This window comes from Protopterus annectens, chromosome 8.part0 (assembly GCF_019279795.1).
Source record: "Protopterus annectens isolate FY-2018-M chromosome 8.part0, PAN1.0, whole genome shotgun sequence".
In the NCBI taxonomy this organism is placed as follows: domain Eukaryota; kingdom Metazoa; phylum Chordata; order Ceratodontiformes; family Protopteridae; genus Protopterus; species Protopterus annectens.
Genome location: NC_056741.1, coordinates 565,436,371 through 565,448,391, shown reverse-complemented (window position 1 = coordinate 565,448,391; position 12,021 = coordinate 565,436,371).

Below are 12,021 nucleotides of genomic sequence, written 5' to 3'. Positions count from 1 at the left end.
ATCTTGAACAACTGGGTTAAATGTCAGGGGCATATTGTTAATATGGTAATTCCCTGGGACAGATAACTTCCAAAGGATACAATAATACATTTTATGTGGCATTTAGTTTCAGTCCATGATTTTAGCACTAGTTATTTATTTGGCACAAACCTTCCTGCAGGATGGCTAAGTCATTTGGGGATGCAATAACTGTTCCTAGCTTACAGTCATCTGCAAATTTAGTCAGCCAGAGCCCTTTGTTACTGGCTTTTACTTCATAAAAGTAGATGACAAACAGGAGAGGTCCCAGCAGAAAAGCCTGGGGGACTCCACTGGTGATTGGTCTCTTTGTGGAGGTAACTTCCCCTATTTTAATTTTATGTATTCTATCTGTGGGCTAGTTGCCAATCCAGTAGGTGACATAGGGGTTTATTCTCAGCTTATTTAGCTTATCTACAATGCCTGAGTGGGGAGTTGTATCAAAAGCTTTGGCTAGCTCGAGGTATGTGGTGAGTACCATTTTGCCTTCATCCATTGACTTGGTGACGTTTTAAAAAAAAAAAATCCACCAGGTTGAGTAAGCTTGACCTGCCCTTGATGAATCCAACCTGAGACAGGTCCAGTGTTTGAAGGTTCTCTGTGGCCTGATTATTTCTATTATTGGCTTTGCATATGAGACTGGTCAAACATTTACGTAAATATAAACTTCCATGCTCAGTACTGAGGGTTTCTAATCACAAAGCCTGCAAGTTTTCTAGTCATATTTTAAAACTAGTACTGCATTGGTCAAACTGATCACTAAAATGCATAATCACTATGTAAAGGACCCCCCCATGGCAGTCTTCTTAGACATCTGGAAGGCATATTTCCAAATAACTTTGGATTCCTGAAGTGTGATGCCATTGTACTAACATGTTTCAATAGTTAACTAGATATAAAACTCATATAATTTTTCACTAATCTACTGTTACCTCACAACCCTGTTAATGCTGGTGTTCTGAGAGGATCTATCCTTTCTTCCTTGCTGTTCAGCATCATCATCAGTACCCTATCTCAGCAATGCAAGAGGATCATTATCGAATAACAAATGGATGATGCCATCTGTCTCCACTCAGGCCAATGCATCAGTAATGTTGAAACCAGTCCCCAGAATGACTTGAGCATGTATGAATCCAGGCTATTGTCATATAGCTTTTGTCTCATTTGCCAAAGTCAATGCACTTTACCATAAAAGTCTAGGGTCACTCCTTGAGCCCTCATGTTAAATAATGCCTTCTTGTCTAAAGATCAAGTTAAGGTATTTCCTGATAACAACCACTAAGTAATCTTATGCAAACATATGAAATAAAAGTCAGATAAATATAGATACTATTGAAACTCGATGACTTTATTGTTTAATTGCCTATTTAGCAGTGTATATAAAACAAGCGTGTGATGTGAAGTAATTGTGTACTCCAAAAAGGCAGTGTATGCTGAGACATCAGAGAGGAATACATTTTATTCATTGGGTTCCTGGCCTTTGTTTTTCATTGTATTTGCTGCTTTGCTGTTATTTTTGCTGCTGTGGGATTATGGCCAGTGATCCCAATGTTGATTTGCCTAGGATTTTTAGAAATTTTGCTATGGATACTTCTCAACGTTTGCTGGACAATTATGTTACACACCCTCCTGAACTTAATCATGAACAACTACAATCTGGACTTGCTGGTAATAGTAATAGCAGAATAACAGAAAACCAGTCCACTGTGTGGGAGAAACGGGAAGCTGAAAGAAACCACAGGTTATTTAATCCATTTTCAGCTACTGGTGGAAGGAATGACAATGCTGTGAATCCAGAATTCAAAAATATGTGTGATAAACTTGAGCAACTAAAGAGAAAAGAAACTGCTGTTTTTTTAATATTCAGTGCCTAACCAAGTACTTAGAACTTGCTATAACTCCTAGAGGTCTTAGAGCTTATAAAGACCCTGCTACACCATTTGATTAAAAAAATGAAAATGACAAGTTGTTTTATAAGCGCTGGGTTGCAGCAGCACAGAAATGCACAACAGAGTGGATCTCTATCCTTGTAGAGAGACATAGGGTGAAACAAACAGAGCTACGAACCGAAATCAGCAGTATGTGCAGTAAATTAATCTGTACTTCTGGCTCTGAATCTGTAGACAAGCTGCTTATAGACATTAACTTGAAATTAAAATCATTTGAGGAAGAAATCTTGCAGAGAAAAAAGAAAAAGTTAGTCAGAGATACCCGGGACTATGACAATGGTACTGCCTTTGGGAGAAAAACTAATCGGAAAGCAAATAGAGGTCATGTGAGGTTTCATGGAAGTGAATGAGGTGAGGAACGGCGTTTCTACTCTTCTGTTGGCACTACTTACAATACATCAACAGGGGAAGATGAACAACATGAAGGAAATGAATATCCAGAACTGCCTAGGGCTCAAAAACCTTCAGAATTTCGTAAGACCTTTCGGAATGGTCCGAATGGCCGAATTGAAGAACCACCAAACAGAAAAAGGCAGAGAGAGAACCAGTTTAAAAACCAATGGCACTCTAATCCCCCCAAAAGTAATTACTACAAACGAACCAAGTGGTGAGATTGTTGGCTATGTTGTCAATCTCTCCGGGTATGCATTTTCAAGCAGTGAACTTTCTGTGTTGAACTGTGGTCTGAAGTTTGTTCCCACTGTTGTTCCCAAGCTATATGAAGTGAAAAAAGACATTTTGGACTGGTTACGAAATTACAATTGAAATGCATGTTTAATAATTTAAATAGTACTAAACATAATGAATGTATTAATGCCAGTGATTCTAGTATGGAAGAGATTTATTTTTCTTGTGCTTCTGATGATGAATATAATGCATACAGCTTATTTGATACTAGCTGTGTTAAAACACACAGCAATTATGTTCCAGTTTTTTTCTGAAGCTGACATTAGTTATTTTCATAAAACAGTAGATTTATTTACTGAAACTGAATTAAATATGTTTTAAAATGAGAAACAGAATATTGCTTACAATTTAACTAGAGGGGCGCGGTCAGCATTATTAAAGATGACTAAAAATGAACAGTTGTTTTTTAAATCTGCTGACAAGGGAAACAAACTAGTTGTAATGCATATATCTCAGTATTTGAAGATGTGCCATGAACATTTGGGTGACAATTTAGTTTATTCAAAGGTAGATATAAGTCATTATTTGGGAGCGTTAGCTGAATTCAAATATTCACTTAATAAAGGTGTTAGGTTAGGTTATTTAACTGCTGACGATGTTCAGAAGAAGTTAACTATGAAAGGTCATAGTATTGCCACATTCTACTGTTGACCTAAAATTCACAAAAATATACAGGCCCCTCCGGGACGCCCTATTGTTTTAGGTAGAAATTATTTCACTTACAATCTGGGACAATTGCTGCATTTCCTGTTGCTATCCAAGGTAGTTTTATTACCTGCTTATGTTAAAGATATTTTTGATTTTCTAAGCACGTTAAGGACAGTACAATGGACTAATAAGATGTATTGGGTGACTCTTGATGTCAAAGGTTTATATACTACCATTAAACATTGCCATGGCCTTGAGGCAATTAGATTCTTCATGGGGGAGTCACCCACTACAGAATATATTGTATATTTAGTACATTTTTGTTTGAAGAATAACTATTTTGAGTTTGATAGTCAAGTTTATCATCAGAAATGTGGAACAGCTATGGGGGTGGCTTTTGCCCCTCATATGCTAATTTAACCATGGGCTTATTTGAAGTTGAATATGTTTATAGGAAAAGATTTTTTGTCAGTATGTTAAATTTTATTTTAGATTTATTGATGATTTAATTTTTTATGTGAAGGAGGGGAACAGGAAGTGCAGAATTTTTTGGATGAATTACAAGTAAACAGATTTAATTTTACATTTGACGGCATCCAAATATGGAAGAAGGTGTCCTTTTTGGATGCAGATTTGTTACTTAAGGAAGATGGTATACTAACTACAAAAGTACACAGGAAATTTCAGGTGGACATATATTATTTGAAAGCAACAAGTTGTCATCCTGGGCATATGATTGATGCCTTACCCTATGGTGAATGCATACATCTTTACAGACTATGCAGTGATGAACAAGATTTTTTAAGGGAGATAGGTTATACTTTTGAGATGTTCAAAAAGCATGGTTATGGTGAAGATATAATTGCTAAGGCATGGTCTAGATTTAATATATAGGAAACAACAATAAAAAATGGAAAGGAGCTTCCAAATTAAATAACAATACTGAATCTGGTTGTGAAATGTATTTTGTAACCACATATAGTGGATTCAGTAATAGGTTTTATGACATAGCACAAACACAGTGGCAATTGTTATCAAATTTAAAGGTTGGACGTTCATGGATGCCTAATAAACTTGTTGCTTCATATAGAGTGGGTAGGAATATTAACAGATTTCTGGCAAAGTCTCGGTTATGCAGACCCAAGGAGGTCTTATATGAGTCATTAAGAATAAAAGGGACATTAGGATGTGGCAAATGTAAGGCATGCAAATTTATTGTGCCTTATTTTGGACTCTTAAATGGTCAAAGATTTGAAGTTTGCAGGAATTATAGGTGTGACACTGAGGGCATTATTTATGCCCTCAGATGTCCTTGTAATAAGTTTTATGTGGGTGAGTCCAAAAGGGCTTTTAAAATAAGGCTATTATAACATGTTTGTGATATATCAAATAAAAAGGAACAGAGTTTAGTGGCACAACATTTTTTGGAAGCACATGGTAGTTCTGTTCATGGTTTACAAGCCACAATTTTACAAAAAGTAGAGTGTGTTTTTTTTTGGGGGGGGGGGGGTGTTAGCAAGAATAAACTCCTTTATAAAGAAGCAGTGTATATATTAAAGTTTGATACTTTGTTTCCAAAGGGTATCAATGTTGATTTTAATTGGCATGTATTACTTTAAATGCTTTTTAAGTGTTTCATGGTATTAACTGATGACTTTATTGTTTAATTCCCTATTTAGCAGTGTATATAAAACAAGTGTGTGATGTGAAGTAATTGTGTACTCCAAGAAGGCAGTGCATGCAGAGACGTCAGAGAGGAATACATTTTATTCATTGGGTTCCTGGTCTTTGTTTTTCATTGTATTTGCTGCTGTTGCTTTGCTGTTGTTTTTGATACTATTGAAAATAACTTGATTTCTTGAGAATTTTTGCAAAGACTTTATAATGGATCTATACTTGAGAAAAGCTAGAAAGCGTTAACTGGCATGTAAGCTCCTAGATCCAGTAGTTGAACAAGAACTATAAAGAATTGTGATATCTGCATATAATAAAATCTATCAAGTTGTCAAAGTCTTTTTCTTTGCAAATATACAGTGGATATAAAAAAGTTTACACACCCCTGTTAAAATGCCAGGTCTTTGTGATATAAAAAATGAGACCACAATAAATCATTTCAAAACTTTTCCCACCTTTAATGTGATCTATAACCTGTACAATTCAATTGAAAAACAAACAAATCTGTTAGGGGAAAAAATATAAAAAATAAAAACGTTTAATAAGCTGGTTGCATAAGCGTGCACACCTGTAAACTAATACTTTGTTGAAGCATCTTTTGATTTAATTACAGCATTCAGTCTTCTTGGGTACACATCTGCCATCAATTAAAGAGACTCTGATTAACCCCTCAAAAAGTTCAGCTGTCCTAGTAGGATTTTCCTGACATGTACTCAGTTGCCTGCTACAGCAAAAGCCATGGTTCGCAGAGAGTTTACAAAGCATCAAAGGGATCTCATTTTTGAAAGGTATCAGTCAGGAGAAGGGTACAAAACATTTCCACAGCATTGGATATATCATGGAACACAGTGAAGACAGTCATCAAAAAATGGAGAAAATATGGGACAACAGTGACACTGCGAAGAACTGCACAGCCCTCCAAAATTAATGAAAAGACAAGATGAAAACTAGTCAGGGAGGGTGCCAAGAGACCTACAGCAACACTGAAGGAGCTGCAGGAATTTCTGGCAAGTACTGGTTGTGTACTACATGTGACAACAATCTCCCGTATTCTCCATATGTCTGGGCTATGGGGTAGGGTTGCAAGACAGATTCCTTTTCTTACACAGAAAAACATCCAGGCCCACTAAAATTTGCAGAACAATGTATCAAGCATGTGGGAAAATGTATTATGGTCTGATGAAACCAAGGTTGAACTTTTTGGCCAGAACTCCAAAAGGTATGTTTGGCGCAAAAACAACACTTCACATCACCAAATGAACACCATCTCCATGAAGCATGGTGGTGGCAGTATCCTGCTTTGGGGTTGCTTTTCTTCAGATGGAACTGGGGCTTTAGTCAAGGTAGAGGGAATTATGAACAGTTCCAAATGCTAATCACTTTTGGCCCAAAACCTTCAGGCATCTGCTAGAAAGCTGAAGGTAAAACTGAATTTCACCTTTCAGCATGACAATGACCCCAAGCATACATCCAAAATCAACAAAAGAATGGCTTCACCAGAAGAAAATTAAAGTTTTGGAATGGCCCAGACCTAAATCCAATAGAAAAACTGTGAGGTGACCTGAAGAGGGATGTGTGCAAGAGATGCCCTCACAATCTGACAGATTTGGAGCGCTTTTGCAAGGAAGAGTGGGCAAATATTGTCAAGTCAAGATGTGCCATGCTGATAGACTCCTACCCAAGAAGACTGAATGCTGTAATTAAATCAAAAGGTGCTTTAAGAAAATATTAGTTTAAGGCTGTGCACACATATACAACCAGCTTATTGTACATTTTTTTATTTTTTATATTTTTCCCCTAACAGATTTGTTTGTTTTTTAATTGAATTGTACAGGTTATAGGTCACATTAGAGGTGGGAAAAGTTTTGAAATGATTTATTGTGGTCTCATTTTTTATATCACAAAAACCTGGCATTTTAACAGGGGTGTGTAAACTTTTTATATCCACTGTATGTATAACATTCAAGTTAGTAATAAACATGGTAGTAATTTTCTGTGGCTTATTTTTGCAATATTTTAGACATAATGGAATTGGTTAACTTTGCTTGCTTTAACAGATGCTCATTCAAACCCCTAGACACTAAAACTGCCAGAGCCAGATCATAGTCAAATGGGGCCCTAGCCAGGGAAATGGACTGTCCCCCCATACCAATATCCCATTACTTGACTGTTTGTACCCCAATTACCATAAAACACTTGTTCAAATCTCAGTGCATATACTATTTTCTTCCTTACTTTTATACTGATCATAGAGATTTGGATGTAATTTAAAACTTTTATTTCAAATTTTATTGCAAAAACACATCACTTGCTAAACAACATAAAATAATCTTACGCTGAAAACAGAATTAGTGTAAACAACTGTAAACTTATTTTCCCTTTAAAGTCACATTTATTGAAAATGTATCTTGCAGCCCATTAAAATACAAGAGACCTGTTGGAATTTTATTCATATAGCATATAGTGAAGCATTAATTACTGGCTATGAAATGCTGCAGGAATTCAAAAGACAGACATGTAATGCATTTGTTAACAGCCTTGGATAGCTGACTTGATGCAAGTGTCTCTTTTCAGGGGCAACCCAGGAGCACTGTCTGGTGAAGTTACTTGAGCTGAGTCACACAGAATGCAAACAAAGGTGAGGGAATCAGTCCTTGCACTACAGGAATACTTCATTAACAGCTGATACCAGCTCCAAGGGAAAATAATTGCTGTTCCAAAAAAAAAAAATTGAAATAATACATAAAGTGGGGGGCTTCATCCCCCCACACCCCCCTACTTAAATATACCAACTCTGAGATAGCACTACATTGCCGAAAACAGCAAAGTAATAGAAGTGGCCAAGTGAATTCTTTCCCTGGGAAAGAATTTGCTTAAAAGTCGCTTCGCTATTTCGCGTTTTTGTTGTTTTAAGTTCGACCAAGACGCATTTGATATAATGTGTCTTCAGTCATCTAATAGGAACCCAATCCCATGACATTGGCAATGTAAAGGCACCAGATATTATAAAGAAGTTTACATTAAAATCCATCCATACATAACCCTTTTTCCCATTTTTGCACATGGGGTCGGAGTGTTACTTCATCAGCGACAATCATCAACAGCCAAAGTTTATACCACCGGGTGGCTAGCTCTGCTGTGGTACTCCTTCCACACACTTGCACACACAGTCACACACAAATTTAGTGTGTCCAATTCACCTTCTGCATGCCTTTGGAATGTAAGAGGAAACCAGAGCACCCAGAGGAAACCTACACAAACACAGGGAGGACATGCAGACTCGACACAGAAGACACTGTAGCTGAAAATTAAACTGAGGAACCTCTTGCAGTGGGGTGACAACACTACAGTTTGGCACTGTGCCACCATATTACAATGCAAAGCTTTACCTTCTGATTTTGGAAAAACAGTGCTGTAAGCGTTGAAATTAACAAACCTTGTGTCTTGTCTCTTCTCACACTATCCTGACAGCTATCCTATTCTTCTGAGTTACTAGTGGTGGGCCTATATTAGTAGATCCAGCCCCTTTGGGGCAGTAAAAGTGACACAGAATTGCCTTATTTCCCTTCTTACTGAGCTGACTCTGACTCCTTTAACACCTATCCCTATTTATCCGTGTTTCTCCCGTAAGCTAGTACTATCACTTTCAGGTTATCACCTTCTACCTCTGTACCTCGATACTACACAAGTTACTGCTTTTGTGAACCCTTCAGGCTTATTGACACTGCAACTCTTGCAGCCCCTCATTCAATAGTAAGTACTGGTGCCAACTCCCCCCTTTGTAGTGCACTCTACTTTCCACAGTGGTTATGTGAAGTAGGTCAGTTTCATTTCACATTTTGTCTTTCTTCTGCTAATACTAGTATTACTTCTCCCAGTTTCTGTCATTTGCTCTGCTATACTGTTTAGCTTAAGCATTTTGTTTACACTCTCACCTCTTTAGTCTTTCTGATGCTATTACATCATTTCACAACCCCACCCAACCCTTTGCTGGCTACTTTAACATGCATTTTCTATTATGTTTCTCCACCTTATTTCTTCTCTCTGCCATTTTAATATCCCTCTCTCACATTATTCAGATTCCACCTGCCATCCACTCTTTTTTTATGATTTCTCGGCTTGTAACTACTCCCTTTCTCCTGCTTGAAATTCCTCCTAAATTCATCACTCGTTACAGCCAAGTTCAGAAGACACCAGCTATGCTTAAATGCAAAAATCTTTCTTCCTTACTCTCTGTCTAAACATTTGCCACTGATAACTATTTGAAAGGTCGAGGCTTGTCAGCATGAGTCCTGCATTAAGAAGACTGAATGTGAACTTACTAAGTCTAAGCCGGATGTTCCCCAGAATATTCCTTTTTTTTCAACCTATGGTGATCTAAGAGTTGGTACACGTACACACACACACACACACACACACACACACACACACATAACATATATATATATATATATATATATATATATATATATATATTCATTCTGTGGGAGGGGTGGGGGTTTGATCCCACACCACTGGACAGGCACAAATAGGCTTGCCCTCCTAAAATAACAGTTTAAAAGAGAAAAGTGATGTTTGACATTCAATGTTTTCATGTGTTTTGAGTCTTTTTTTACAGTATTTTGGGGTTGCTATTATAAGTCTCAGCATTTCATTGGGGTACCTTTAGCACCCAGTTCCCACCTTATGATTACGCTAATTTTTGTTTTACTCCTGACATTACCGCACCACTTCAGACACTTTTAACTGACACTCTTAGCACCCTTCTGGTTCTGCAATAGGCATTTCTGTAGCAGATACTGAACCTTGCCTTGGCTTTCTCTCTCTTCATAAACAGCATACTTGGCAAAGTTAAAACAAATTTCTTCAAATCAGCCATGCAAATGTAAGAGCTATTAATATTAAATTCAAACAACTTGACTCTTGGGTCTGAATTTGCCATGCCAGTGTACTATCCACTACAGAATCATGGCTCAGATGTTATAGCACTCTTCCTCCGGCACTATTTAATACCTATAACATCTTAACAAGTGAATAAATGCACTGGTCTTACTTCAGGTGACGGTGCATCTTATAAATCTTTCCCTTCCTGAATCACTAAATGACAGTTATACTAACCAGGCTGTCACTTCTGCATAGAAACATAACACTAAACTATTTAGTGTATCTATTTGCCTTCCACTGTCTCTCACATGCTTCACAGTCACTCTTCATTATTGGATGCTTTAACTGCTTCAACATGCTTTTTTTTACTTTCTTTTCACACCTTTAAGGCATTATACATGCACCTGACTTTGTTTTTAACAACATGTATAAAGATGTAAGTTTTTTGTAGACTTAATGTTGACCTTTGATTCACTGATCATTGTTTACTTCTAATTCAATTAGCTCAAACAGGCTTTTCTAATAACACATCGATGTACTCTAAAACAGCAAGATTAGTGCACCTATCTTAAGTTTTTCACTGGTCAATCCTTTCAAACTCTGCCTCTCTTCAGTTCTGTGTTCCACAAAAGTCCGTATTTGTCCGTTTCTTCTTAATCTTTATTAATCATTTCCCTGATGAAATCCATTCTCTTAGAGAAGATGCTGTTGGTGATGCCCTAATTATGAAAATCTCTAATACCTGTAAACTTCAAAATAACCTAAAAATAAGTTTCTCAACTTCAGCCCCTGATTCAACAGGCACAGACTTTTAATTAATAGAGACAAACCTAAATCTATGACACTCTGCACCAGCTGAAGGCATTTTTTTTATTTTGTTTTCTTTACTTTAACTTTGCTTACCAGCTAACTGTGTTGATCAGAAAAGATTAGTTGCAGGATCTGTCTCAGCTGGATATTGCAACAAAAATGCAAATAGCAGCAAATCATTCACTGAGTCCTCAAACAATGTTAACTGCACTTTTTAAAATCGTTTGCAAGTGTATATTTAGCTGTTTTACTGTATTTGGCTACACACTCAAGTGTGATAGCAGTTTTTTGCTTAAAAAGTACTGTTTTAACTGTATTTGCTCTATTTCTGCTTTAAAAAAAACCCAGACAAATACTTTCTCTACTCTAGTTTCCCGCCTTTCTATACCTAGTTGTATCTGGATTTCAAATTTTGCTGACTTCTGGGTAGTGTTTTAGTTTCTGTGTGTTACCCATACCTTACTAAAGTGGAAGGAAGTTTCTTTGTTCATCAGTGAGAGTGGTGAACCTTTGGCTGCCTATCTGTCTCTGGAGGAGTGGTTGCCACATTGCTTCATACCTACATAAATGCTGTAGTCATATTTCGTTGTTTCCAAGAGGGTTTTAAAGCTGGATCCTTTATGATAGACAAACTTAGGAATTTCACCTAGCTTGGTATATAAATTAAAATCCTCTGCCAACAAGTTCCAATTCTTACATATAATATTTTTAATATAATAAGAATCCGCAGTAAATGTCATAATATATGCTAGATTATAATTTTGACTTTGAATGCCATTATTTAGGACTGGTATTACTTCTTCATTACCTACCACCTTGTCTATGTCAATTCCTACAATTCTATTTTGTCTCAAAATTGGTTTATAAACCCCATTAAGTCTCTTTATTCTTACTTCCTCTATTAATTCATCTAAGAGCTCTAGGGGGTAATCCCTTTGAAGAAACATAGTTTTAAGGTTGAAACATTCACCTATAAATTCTTGGTCAGTAGTCACCATACACGCAGCTCGCACCAGCTGTCCATTCGCAAATGAACGTTTTTGGTATTTAGGATGTGCGCTAGTATGGTGCAAAAAAGTATTGGAATAAGTAGCTTTCCGAAATATTTTTGCTTCCAAACTATTATTTGTGTAATTTTTAATCAAATCTGCATCTAAATATGAAATACAATGTTCATGAAAAGTGTAAGTAAACTGAAGAAATTCAGATGCATTATTAAAATACTCCACCGATTCTTTGGCTCTAATATCATTGCCTTCTATCAACATAAAAATATCATCCAGAAATCTTATGTAAAATTTAATGGTATTATTTATTTCCTCATTGGCCATAATAAAAGTATGTTCCCAAT